The sequence below is a fragment of the Mustelus asterias genome, chromosome 14 (genome assembly GCF_964213995.1).
Source record: "Mustelus asterias chromosome 14, sMusAst1.hap1.1, whole genome shotgun sequence".
Taxonomy (NCBI): domain Eukaryota; kingdom Metazoa; phylum Chordata; class Chondrichthyes; order Carcharhiniformes; family Triakidae; genus Mustelus; species Mustelus asterias.
Window position 1 is genome coordinate 99,347,613 of NC_135814.1, and position 13,399 is coordinate 99,361,011.

At 43.2% G+C, this 13,399-nt stretch overlaps 1 protein-coding gene across 5 annotated transcripts in view; it reads right to left on the bottom strand.

Annotated features, from left to right (window-relative positions):
• Positions 1–13,399, bottom strand: part of trak2 (trafficking protein, kinesin binding 2) — a 94,040-nt gene that overhangs the window by 63,117 nt on the left and 17,524 nt on the right. The window contains exon 1 of one of the 5 annotated variants that reach the window (XM_078228944.1): positions 9,659–9,704. The exons of the other annotated variants lie outside the window; for them this stretch is intronic. The gene's annotated coding sequence lies outside the window, so the exon portion shown is untranslated. Of the gene's footprint in view, positions 1–9,658; positions 9,705–13,399 lie in introns of those variants that run through there. 5 annotated transcript variants of the gene reach the window in all.

Below are 13,399 nucleotides of genomic sequence, written 5' to 3' on the forward strand. Positions count from 1 at the left end.
GGGGTCCAAATCCACAGATCTCCAAGGTTGCCACTCAAGTGGATAGAGCTGTGAAGAAGGCCTATAGTGTGTTAGCTTTTATTAACAGGGGCTTGGGGTTTAAGAGCCGTGGGGTTATGCTGCAACTGTACAGGACCTTGGTGAGACCACATTTGGAATATTGTGTGCAGTTCTGGTCACCACACTATAAGAAGGATGTGGAAGCGCTGGAAAGAGTGCAGAGGAGATTTACCAGGATGCTGCCTGGTTTGGAGGGTAGGTCTTATGAGGAAAGGTTGAGGGAGCTAGGGCTGTTCTCTCTGGAGCGGAGGAGGCTGAGGGGAGACTTAATAGAGGTTTATAAAATGATGAAGGGGATAGATAGAGTGAACGTTCAAAGACTATTTCCTCGGGTGGATGGAGCTAGGGTTTGTGGTGGGAGATATAGAAAGGATATCAGAGGTAGGTTCTTTACGCAGAGAGTGGTTGGGGTGTGGAATGGACTGCCTACAGTGATAGTGGAGTCAGACACTTTAGGAACATTTAAGCGGTTATTGGATAGGCACATGGAGCACACCAGGATGATAGGGAGTGGGATAGCTTGATCTTGGTTTCAGATAAAGCTTGACACAACATCGTGGGCCGAAGGGCCTGTTCTGTGCTGTACTGTTCTATGTTCTATGTTCTAACTTTTCCCAAGCTTGATATAAGGTCTGCGACCCGAGACATTAGCTCTTTCTCCCTCCATAGATGCTACTCCACTATGGAGTATCTCCAGCATTTTCTCTTTTTATTAGGAGTGTCATAGGTGCTATCTTTCAATTGGGACTTTAAATCAAGGCCTTGTCTACCCTCTGAAGATGTCCAAGCTCCCTTGACACTATTTCAAAGATTCAAGTAGAGGGGTCTCTTGGTCAATAAATATTTATCCCTCAACCAACATTGCTAAAACAGAAGTTCTGGTCGTTATCATATTGCTGTTTGTGGGAGTTTCCTTTGGGCAAATTGGCAATAACTATACTTCAAATGACTAAATTGGTTTAAAAGCACTTTGGGGCATCTCACATTGTTATGTAAATGCAAACCTTTCTTTCATAGAGCTGTGTCAGAGGCAATTCCACAGTGAGAGCAAATAAATAGTGATCGAGATTCTCATACAGCTCTCCTGCCAGCAACACTCTCTCCTCCCACCCGTCCCCAGGTATTACAAGTTAGTCCTTTGAAAATCGAAATGGAAAGGTTGAATTACAGCTGTTCTTTGAAATAAGCCTGCTGTCCCTTGCATAACTAGTGCGAACATTTTCAACAGTTCCAATCAAACAAACCCTGCACTGCACACTTTCACACTGGTGGTAAAAGGGAATGAGTGTCTGGATCAGGGTTAGCATGCAATCACACTTCTACCTGTCTCTCAACAGGCTTCGTATATTTTATCTTTCTAGAATACTATTTCACAGAAAGATGCAGCACAGGAGGTGGTTATTCAGCCTATTGTGCCTGTGCCACTTCTTCAAATAAATTATCGAGTTCCACTCTCCTCATTTTCCCCAGAACACTGCATATTTTGACTTTTCCAGTTTTTAACCCTTTTTGAAAGTTGTTATTCAGTCTGCCTCTGCCATCCTTTTATGCAGTGCCTTCTACATTCTAGCTTTCTTCCTGGCTTTTTCCTTCAATTTGCTGTAACTTGTGTCCTATGGTTATTGAACCTCTTGCTATCAAAAACAGCTTCTATACATAGAAAGATAGAATAGGATCATAGAACCCCGACAGTGCAGAAGGTCGTCATTCGGCCCATCAAGCCTGCACCGACAACTGAAGTAATCTTCTCAAAATTTTGAGCACTTTGATTAAATCTCCCCTTAGCCTTCTCTGCTCCAAGAACAAGTCTGACATTTTCAGCTGCTCCACTAAATAAAGCCCCTCATTCCTGGAATAAATCTAGTAAATTTCCTCTGCATTCTCTCCAGCGTCCTGACAGCCTCCCCACAGTGTGGTGCTCTCAATGAACACCAGCCCCTTGCTGAGGCCTAACAGTCATTTATTATGGTTTAGTAAACTTCCGTGCTTTGTATTCTATGCCTCTATTAATAAAGCCCAGGATCTTATATGTTTTTATTATAAATACAAACACAACTCTTCCGGCCATCTGCAAAGATTTGTTTGTATGTTGCTGCACGGACTTTAAAATGGTGCATTTAATTCCCTCCCCTCATGTCTCATCAGGCAATGACTACATGTTCCAAGAAACTCCTCAAATATTACTGGGAACATCCACAGCCGATGTTATTTCTAACTAAAGCAGCTTTTGTAAAAAAATATCTAACATTGACTCGAAACGGCAGCTCTTTTCTCTCCTTACAGATGCTGCCAGACCTGCTGAGATTTTCCAGCATTTTCCCTTTCGGTTTCAATATTTAACATCCAGTTACATTGGCCCCCAATCAGCTGTGTGCTTTAGTAAAATGTAGAGCTCCTATATTTGAAAACTGGATAGACAAATAGGAACCAGGATGTTTAAAATAAAAGAGGCCACTACTGAAATAGTCAGACTGCGAGTTGCTGAAGCTGACCATCGTAAACATCGACAACGTGATACTGGTCTGTCACCAAGCTACGATGTAATGGGACAGCCCTTAATATGGTCTGTTGATCTAGGTTCTATTTCTAGTAATAAAGGTGATTGATGCCAACTATTTTTGTTCATGCAACAAACACTGATGACTTGTTCCATGTTGAAGCGATTAGTAACTTCTCCAACCTGACACTTGCATTATACTATCTTTTGTTCAGAGTTTCCAATGTCTCAGCAGTTTGCGCACTCCTCTGAGGTGCACTGGCCACTGAATAAATAGAACTCATGAAAGATTTATTCAGATACAGAAGCTGAAACTAATTTATTATTCCACTCAATCACCAGAAAGTGTCTCTGGTTATACTCATGGTGATCTAATTTCTTCTCAAAATGCTCCATATATGCAGTAATTGGTGCTCCAGCTACATCTGATTCTCCCTCTCCTGTCCATCAACTCTACAATCTCTGGACTCTGCTCGATGTCTCAATTTCTCCAGATCAATAATTTTCTTCACTGCCACCCAACACATCTAGTTTCTTGCTAATGATTCCAATCGACATCCATCAGCTTCCTTTTGGTTGCACGCCCTCACTGCATACAGCCTTCATTCCTCAGTGTACATTAGCTGATTCTTGATCTCTTCCATGCCCTGCAATGGACAATGAAAATCTTTGTTTTACATCTTCCCCTTCAGTCCAGCCAACAAAGATCGTGCATCTTTGAAAAGTCCACACAGGTCTTCCCTCCATTGACCTTGTTGATTTTTAAAAATTTGATTTATTATTGTCGCATACATTATCCAGACAAAGCATAGCGTACATAGAGAAATAAAGGAGACGGTGCAGAATGCAGTGTTACAGTCTTAGCTAGGGTGTAGAGAAAGATCAACTTAATACAAGCCATGATCTTATTGAATGGTGGAGAAGGCTCAAGGGGCCAGATGGCCTACTCCTGCTCCTAGTTCTCATGTTATTATATAAAGGTAGGTCCATTCAAAAGTCTAATGGCAGCAGGGAAGAAGCTGTTCTGGAGTCGGTTGGTACGTGACCTCAGACTTTTGAATCCTTTTCCCGACGGAAGGTGGTGGAAGAGAGTATGTCCAGGGTGTGTGGGGACCTTGATTATGCTGGCTGCTTTCCCAAGGCAGCAGGAAATGTAGACAAAGTCAATGGATGGGAGGCTGGTTTGCATGATGGACTGGGCTTTGTTTATGACCCTTTGTAGTTTCTTGAAGTCTTGGACAGCGCAGGAGCCATACCAAGCTGTAATACAACCAGAAAGGATGTTTTCTATGGTGCATCTGTAAAAGTTGGAGAGTCATAGTGGACATGACAAATCTCCTTAGCCTCCTGAGAAAGTAGATCTTGTTAGCACCACTGATCTCAAATTAAATTTTACAGATCATTTCCATTGCTAAAATCCCAACAGGTTTGACTTTCTTTTTCATGCCAAACATTTCTTCTCAATACATACCATAAAGTCGAAACCCATTCAAGAATTTTGCTCTCGCATATAATGCTCCCATATCTGTGATTTTGCCTACATCAGAAACTTGAACTATGACATGCCCCCTTCAAGTTGCCCACATACATCTACCAGCAAACAGTGTTAGGAACACGGGATTTTATGCACTGGTTATGTTTTAAACCGTCTCCTTTAATTCAAGGTAAAATGGAATTGTCTGGGTGGGAGGGAAATGTGACTTTCTATCTGGCCAGAGACAAATCGGTGAGGTCTGGTCAAAATGTATTGATAGTAAGGAGCAAGTTTTAATACTGGACACAAGGAAGGTGGCACTGGTCTTGCTGCATTCAGACTCTGAGTCAGACATTGGGATTTGGGGAAGACCTCTGAAATAGGTGCTGTAAACCAAGTGGGACAGCTGTTGCGTTAATCACCAACCAAAATGCTGGTGATGATGGGTTCCCTATTTGAAGAGATGAGGCTTGTGGTTAGTTTGACACCAATGAGTCACTAGAGTGTGCCTTGCTATTGGAAATCCATTTGATTATGCTCAGAAGTTCAAGCCTTTTTAAAATAGAAACAACTGAAAGATTCACCCCGATGTGATCCTGTTGAAGCTGGGAGGAGCTTTGGACTTTGTGCACAAGACTATATCTCTGCTGAAAGTGTGATGCACAAATATGACCTGGGGTTTTCAGTTGTGTTAAGTTAATGGTGACTACCTTTCCCAAAGTTTAGTGTATTAGTTGCCTCTTAAGTAACATTTAGTCAATGTTGATTTTAGCTTGTTATTGTAAAAGTTTTGAAAATTATATCTGGTTGTGAGATTCTTTCCACCAGTTGTTGGAAAATTCATATTGCAGAAAGTTGTGGGTTCCCAGAGTCATCAACAATAAGGACTTCCAACAACACCGCTCATGATGACATTGTGCAGTTGCCTGCATGTGCTTTTGCATGCTGAGGAGTGCAGCATAGTAGTCTGTGCAATCCCATGCACATTTCTCTAGAAGATGCTTGGCTGAGCGAATTGTCCATTCCGCCAAACCGTTTGACTATGGATATAGGGGGTTGCTCATGACATGCTCAAAGACCTATGTGTGTGAAAAGTTCGGAAACAAATTAGCGAGCACTCACCACATTGTCATGAGTTAGTAGGATGTTGTTAGTGGCGACGTTTCTCAAACTTGATGATTATTGTTTTATCCATCATGTTTGGCAGATAGTAGAGTTCAAACCACCTAGAATACAAATCAGCTAAGACTAAATGTTATTTATCATTTTACTCGAAGATATCAGCAGCTGTGAATGACTATGGGAGGTTGGGATCTAAGTGTAAATGCAGCAGTTTCTTTGCTTGATGCAGCTTGGAGTGCATTGTACCATGCACATCTGGAGATTTCCCTCTCCATGTCTAAGTACATGGAGGGCCAGTACAATGATTCCTTGGACCTGTATATGGCTGCTTCCAACCCGGGTTGCCCTTGGTGCAGTTGTTGTGCGCGCAGTACCTCTGGAGGGCAGGGGATGACAAATCACTGGCCAAGCAGTAATAGTCTATCCTATTCGGTCAGTTCCTCTCTGACGGAGAATAATGTGAGGGGCTTATGGTGAAGCTCCCTTGAGGATTCTGGTGAGCTGCTCATGATGTTGTGCAGTTGCCTGCAAGTGAATTAATTTCAGTGCAAGTAGCAGAACCAGTAGCCACAGATAAGGGAGCACTTCAGTCATCCGGCCTGTAGCGCCAGCCCCCTGCAAGACCTTTTTGAGTTCCCGAAGTCGACGAGAGGACAGCACGTCTATTGCCACAATATCCATGTCATCCTCACAATCGACCTGATCTGGAGACGGCATTAGCCAAGCACCGCTCCTTGCCAAGCTTGTAGATGACCTGGAGATTGGACAATTGCAACATTAGCATCATGAGTTGCAGCCATGCAGACACAATGTGGTGAGGCTTCTTTAAGATAGATAAATTCCTTTTCGACCTGTGCATTACGAATCACCTTGTCAGTGAAGGTCCTGGAATCAAAGGCTTTTGGTCTGCCATTCTGGATGCTGACTGCACCAAGTCAGTGCTGGGTATGAGTACAGGTCCTCGAATGTCGAAGTATTTCTATACCAGTGGAGCTGCAAGTGCTTACTTGAGTCAGTTGAAGGCTGCTGTGTGGTGCACTTGCCAGCACCATTCAATGCCTTGGTGGAGAAGTTGACAATGAAGTTCAGTGACCTCACTATAACATGGGATAAACTCAGAAAAAGAATTTTCTATACCAAGGAAGCGCTGTAAGGCATGCTAGTCCCTGGGAGTGGCCATCTGTTGTGTAGCCATTGTCCTGTGTGGATTGGGCTTTACACTATTGGCTGAGAGTAAATGGCCCACTAGACTCTGAATGTGCATTTTGCAGGGTTGAACTTTAATTGGAAGGTCCTGATTCTGTCAAGAACAAGACAAAGACGTGCATTATGTTCTTGCATAGTACGACTCCAAACAAGTGACATCATCAACAATGATCTCACAAGGTTGGCCTGCATGAGTTGGTCCATGTACCGTTAGAAAACCTCACTGCCCATGGACATCCCATAGGACGTATGAAGAAAACGATGTCTGCCGGCTGAAGACATGAATGTGGTTAGCTTTAAGGATTCCTCATCTAATGGAATTGAGAATGCTGAACACTTTGGCATTCGGCATGTCTGCTATCACCTGTTTCACTGGCTCCCTAGGGTGATGTGGTCTGAGCAGCACTTTGTTCAAGTGCACTGGGTCAATACATATTCTGACCGTGTCATCTTGTTTTACTTCAGCCACCATTGCTGAAATCCATTCCATTATCTATAGGAGTTACAACACCCAGAGCAGCCATCCGATGTAGCTCATTAACAACTTTCTCCTTCATGGCTACTGGTACTCTTCCCAAAGCACAGACTGTTGGTGCTGCTGAATCATCTAGTCTCACGTCGTGTACAACCTGGTAGTTTATCAATGATGTCACAGTAGAAGAGGTCTCTACATGCGATCATCTCAGGGCTCAGAGTTGAATAGCATGCACTCCTGGACCAAGCTGAATCAGCCCCAGTTCAATGTTGTCCCAAGCCCTAGTAAAGGCTTTACATTCTGGTCAACTATGTGGAAATTGAAATTTCCCTGCGTGCAGTGGATTGTCTGTCCACCACAAGGTGCATCCAGGTGCTGGGATCTGTTGTTTCCATAGCCTTTGGCTAGATACTACATTATCCTTTGCTCCAGTGTCAACGTTGGCTTTAAGTCGGGCATTACTGCTAATTATGTAGAGGGTGGTGAAGATCTCACCCTTTCCTGGGAGGTTGTCATCACTTGTCGCAATAGTGTTGTAGGAGGCTCTGCAGCTTCACTGCTTTGGTTGCACTCCAATTCAATCATCTTACTGGTGTCCCTAACAACTTCTACGTTGTTGATGGCAGGAGAGGGTTGCTGTGGTTTGCATTTGCAGGACTTGGCAAAGTTCCATTTCCCACATTTGTTTCATTTTTTACTATATGGTAAAATATGTTCTATTCAGTGGACAGGCACTGGCCTCTGCAGTTGGAGCCGGTGTCCTCTGTACTGCAAATACTTGGGTTTCCCACCGAAAATCTCTGCTTCGTTTGTCTGACAGTTTGTTCAACATACAGATCTTGATGGTTGCTCGTAACATTGTCTTTTTCTCACAGCAGCTGCTTGCAGATTAAATCACTATACATTCCATAAACTACTCGACCTCTGGTTAGGTCTCCTGTGAGAGTTCCAAACGCACATTTCCTTGCCAATATATTTAGGGTGGCGTGTAATATTGTATTGATTGAAATGCTCTTTAGTTCGTTGAACTGAACACATGCCTTTCAAGATTATGTTTTTTTTTAAAACCGGGAGACAGGTGTTTTCAAACTATTTCAAGATTATTTTGGGGGCTACCTTTTCCTCTGCTGCCTGGAAAAAAAAGACCCGAATTTTTTTTTGACAGCCTTGGGGCCTGCGAGGCTTAAGAGAGCATAAGCCTGTACCTTTTTTTTGACTTGTCAGACAGTGCAACACCACAGTAAATACGCCACTCCTTTTGGAACTTTTGCCACCTACTCACAATATGTTCATCAAAGACAAGTGGGTCAATGCAAAAAAGTCCGTGTGCCATACTGCCATCTCCTGACACCATGCAGAAAGTTGCAAGTTTCCTAAATCACCCACAAGGACTTCTAATAAAAGGTAGTTTATTCCTGAGCTCAATAGCTATATATAACACTTGTGCTTTGCCCATGCTCCTGGGGACAACTCCCACATTCCCTCTATGAGACCTCTTTTGCAGCCACATCGTCACATTCCCACGTGACCATTCGGTCCACACATATCTATACAAAATCTGTTTCGACGGATCACAACAGGCTTAATATTTTAAACACATTTAATGCCCAAGCACTGTTTAAAATATGCAATCAGCAATACACACATACAACTTATACAATGCCTTAATTGAACTACTCACCATGAATGTGATGGATGAAATTCTTTGTTTGAGCATGATGTTTAGAGTTACATGAGTGATTGGAGAGAATCCAAAGATGTGTGCGGGTTAGGTTGATTGGCCATACTAAATTGATCCTAGTGTCAGGGGGCTTAGCAGAATAAATAAGTGGGGGTTACGGGAATAGGGCCTGGATGGGATTGTGGTCGGTGCAGACTCGATGGGCTAAATGGCCTCCTTCTGCATTGTAGGAATTCTATGATTCTATGAAACATAATACTTTTTTTTTGCGCTGCACATTTGGGTGAACAATAATTTTGTTACCCCCACTGCACCTGCTCCTCTCCCACAGCCCCAGATTATCCTTCCTTTTTAAATTATTTTAGGCGCAGTTTTCAAATATCACCAGTCGTCCAACTAGGGGAATATTCTCTGCCTGCTCTCATTGTATGCAGGCTGCAGGGACAGTTAAGGATAAAAAATGGCAGCCTTAAACCCTATTCGCTTAGAAGCTTACAGCAGAGTAGACCATAGCCAAGTCTAATTCACATACATTACATGAAAAAAAGCAATGATCCCAAGACAGAGCCATGGGCGAGTCCCCTGGCATCCTTCTCCAAGAGCACAGTCTAATCCCCTTCCCAACAACTCTCTCAGACAAAGAAGCAGCGCGAATCCTTGGCATTCTCTTTAATACTGAACTGAGTTTTAAACCCCATGCCCCATCATCAACACCACCTATGTCCAACTGTACAACATTGCAGCCCCTCTGCCACTGAAAAGTTTACACACACTTTGCCACATCAAGACTTGATTATTCGCTTCCTATCCAAAACACAGCAACTAGCATCCAGTACACTAAGTCCTACTCGTCCATCAATGACCGATACCCTCCTGTAGGTTCCCACAAATAACTGTGGATACTGGAATCTAAATCAAAAACAGAAAATGCTGGAATACCTCAGCAGGTCTGACAGTATCTGTGGAGAGGAAACAGAGCTAACATTTCAAGTCTGGATGACTCTTCGTCAGAGGTATTCATTTTTAGCAAATTTCTTCATGACCTTGCTGCATCCCATCGCTACAAGTCTTTTATCACCTTCCCAAATGCAATCCTTTAGTCCTCGGAGTCTTTTTCCAAATGCAACTCCCTCTCTAACTCACCATTGGTAGATCTGTTGGTGATACTAGCTTCACACTCTCCCTAGCCACCTCCACATTTTTTGGCCACCAGTCCCCACTCTCTGCAAGTCTTCTTAAAAAAAAACATAATTTTTGTTTATTCCCTATTAATTTCTCCCTTTATGGCTTACATTCTTTTCTCTATCAATTTCCGTTTGGGAAGTATGAAATGATTCATCTTAGTAGGAGGAAGGTGGAAAGACAATGTTAAACGAAGGGTATAATTCTAATTCTATAGGGGGTTCAGGAGCAGAAGAATCTAGGATATATAGGCACAAATCTTTGAAGGTGGCGGGACAGATTGAGAAAGCAGCTAATAAAGCATGCAGGATCCTGGGCTTTATAGATAGGAGCATAGAATACAAAAGCAAGGAAGTTAAGATAAATCTGTACAAAACACTAGTTCGCTCTCAACGGGTTCAGGGCCCCACCTTTTAGGAAGCCATTAGAGAGAATGCAGAAAAGATTCATGAGAATGGTCCCAGGGTCTTCAGTGACATGGACAGATTAGAGAAGCTGGAACTGTTCTCCTTGGAGAAGAGCGAACTAAGAGGAGAATTGATAGAGGCAGCCAGACTCCTGAAGGGTCTGGACAGAGCAGATAGGGAGAAACTATTCCCAACGGTGGAAGGGTGGAGGTTTGGTGGATACCAATTTAAGGCGGTTGTCAAAAGCAACACAAGGAAAAAACTTTTCCTTTTAACGCAGCGAATGGTTAGAAACTTGAATACACTGTCGGAGAGTGCGCTGAGGGCAGATTCAGTTGAAGTGGGTCAACGTAAACTATGCAGCAGCAGAGGGGCAGCAATGTTGTACAGTTGGTACTAGATGGTGTTAGTGATGGGACATGGGGTTTAAAACTCAGTTTCAAAGAAAACACCAAGGATTCACAGTTTGTTGCAGTCGGAGTGAGTCGCTGGGAAGGGGGTTAGATGGTACTTGGAGAAGGATGCTGAGAGCCTCACCCAGAGCTCGGTATTGGGATACTGCTTTTCCATCACAATACTGGACAATTTATAGATTATCTATATCCAGTGACATTAAAAAGATACAAAAGTCTGAGGTCACGTGCCAATGACTCAAGAACAGCTTCTTCCCTGCTGTCATCATTTGAATGGGTCTACCTTGTGTTAAGTTGATCTTTTTCTACACCCTAGCTTTTGGGGCGGCATGGCAGCACAGTGGTTAGCACTGCTGCCTCACAGCGCCAGAGTCCCAGGTTCAATTCTGGCCTCGGGTCATTGTGCGGGGAGTTTGCATATTCTCCCTGTGTCTGCGTGGGTTTCCTCTGGGTGCTCCAGTTTCCTTCCACGGTCCAAAGTTGATTGGCAATGCTAAATTGACCCTAGTGTCAGGGGGATTAGTTGGGTAAATGTGCGTGGTTGCGAGAATAGGGCCTGGGTGGGATTGTGGTTGGTGTAGGCTTGATGGACTGAATGGCCTCCTTCTGCACTGGAGGGATTCTATGACTGTAACACTACATTCTGCACTCTCTCATTTCCTTCTCTATGAACGATATGCTTTGCCTGTATAGCGCGCAAGAAACAATACATGTGACGATAGCAAATCAAACTCACTGTTATTCTGGACCAATATGCTTTGGCTCTGGTTGCACGGAAGTTTGCTTGCTTGTACAGGATAGCATTGGGATAATTGCTTGGCTTATTTTTTCATGGGATGTGAAAGGTTTATACTATTCCTTTAGCCTCATAAAAGAAGCAACATAGCTGCAACCTCCCGGGGAATGTTAAGGCATTGACGCATTTTGTCAATTCAACTTTTAACGCTGGTACTGAGTGTAAGTACATATTTCAAAGAGAAGATTTATTTTCCTACAATGTCACCAGAAAGCGAAAAATTGAAACTGTTGATTCTCATTTCTACAGGCTTTTTTTTCTAACGATTACTATGATTATATATTGCATTTTTCCAACTTTACCTGTCTTTTTTTCCCCCTTTCTCAAGAGAATCTTCCTTTCCTTCTCTCTGGCTGATGACTCTAATCCACCCTGCTTCCTTCTCTGTTGTTCCCGTTTCTCTCACAATTTTTAAATCTCATTGATTGGATATACTGTTGCTCCTGTCATTCACCAGGATCGTAGATGCCCCATTTCATAACAAACGGGAGTGGGGAGGCAAAAAATATTGAGCTGAAGGGTGATGGGAAAATTCTAAATAACGGAGCATGTTTCAGCAAATTCTGGGCCATTAGCTGCCCACAGGGTTCAGCAGCAGCATTGGCTGCCTGTGCCTGCTATTAGCAATGCTTTGAATCTAGCAGCACAGAGAAAGGAGACAGCTCGAGACTAGTTTCCACACTGCCCAAGGCACCACTGACACTTCATTACTGCTAGAGAGCAGGCTTCATGTGGCTGCATTGTTACAACGGTGCAGCATCACTCTGCCTGGGTGACAGTTCACGCAGCAGCTAAGGAGTGCCAGCTTGAAACAAAAAATAAGTGGAAACCTCTTTCAAACACTCCAGAAAATGCCCAGTTACCAAAGTGGAACTTCTACAAATTGGTGCACGGGGTTGAAATGTCAGAGGGAGTTCATTTTGACTGATGATCAGTTGTGGGAATAAGTGCTTTAACAACAAAGTCCACCAAACAAAAGATGTTCTCTAGCGATTTTAATATGTCACTGTTCAGCAGTCCCATCGCCCCTACATGCACAAACAAGTGCCTTGCTGCACTGTTCCTCCGGACAGAGACACGATGAATTGCCAGTGGGTTAACAAGCTGCCCAGTCCAATTAAAGAGGCTAAACAGTCAACCGTTTCCTGTTGAAAGGCCTCAAGCAAAATATCCAACCAGTCTGTACTTGGCTCCAGCTCATCAGTGCAGGAAGAACCTAATAGTCAGAATAGAAAGGGGTGCGCGCTAAACTAACCAATTCCATTTCACTTCTCCATACAGAATCCTTGTGCTTCAGAACCCAGGATATTTTGATTTAAAAGTAAACCACTGCTGGCTTCACACAACGGAAGTGTTAATTTTCTAAACATTTAATGTTCTGCATACTTCAAATGCCAGCTTTTAAAAAGCATTGTACTGCCTTACTGTTTGATGATGCATTGCAATTGGCTTTATTACACAGTAACATGACCAGAGTGGAGGCTCGATATTTTAGCAGCAACTCACAATTATATTAACAAAAGATTCATATGTGCCATATTCCACATTTGTTAGCAACCAAAATCATTGGAAATGTTCCTAATTTTTCACAGAATCCCTACAGTGCAGGAAGAGGCCTTTCAGCCCATCAAGCCTGCACCGATAATAATCCCACCCAGGCCCTATCCCCACAAAATTACCTTGCTAATCTCCCTGACACTAAGGGGCAATTTAGTATGGCCAATCAACCTATCTCCCACATCTTTGGAGTGTGGGAGGAAACTGGAGCGCCTGGAGCACACAGACAAGCTTTTGTCGGGAGCGGTTCTTTAAAATATGCACAAAAATCACATTTCCGTTAACTGTAAGATGTTAATTACGAGCCTTAACACAAGACCCGTTATTGGAATGTGAGTACTTGGCCTTACAGAAGCTCCTTGACTTGGAGGTGAATACAACACATGGGTATATACTTGGTAAGTGCTCGCCTGATCTTAATGATATGGTCATTGTGAGGAGCCACGTGGAATCCCAGGGACAAAGTGGGGAAAAAATACCTTCAAAAAATTTTGAGGCTCAGGGTTGTGCTGAACACTTGCTGCCGATG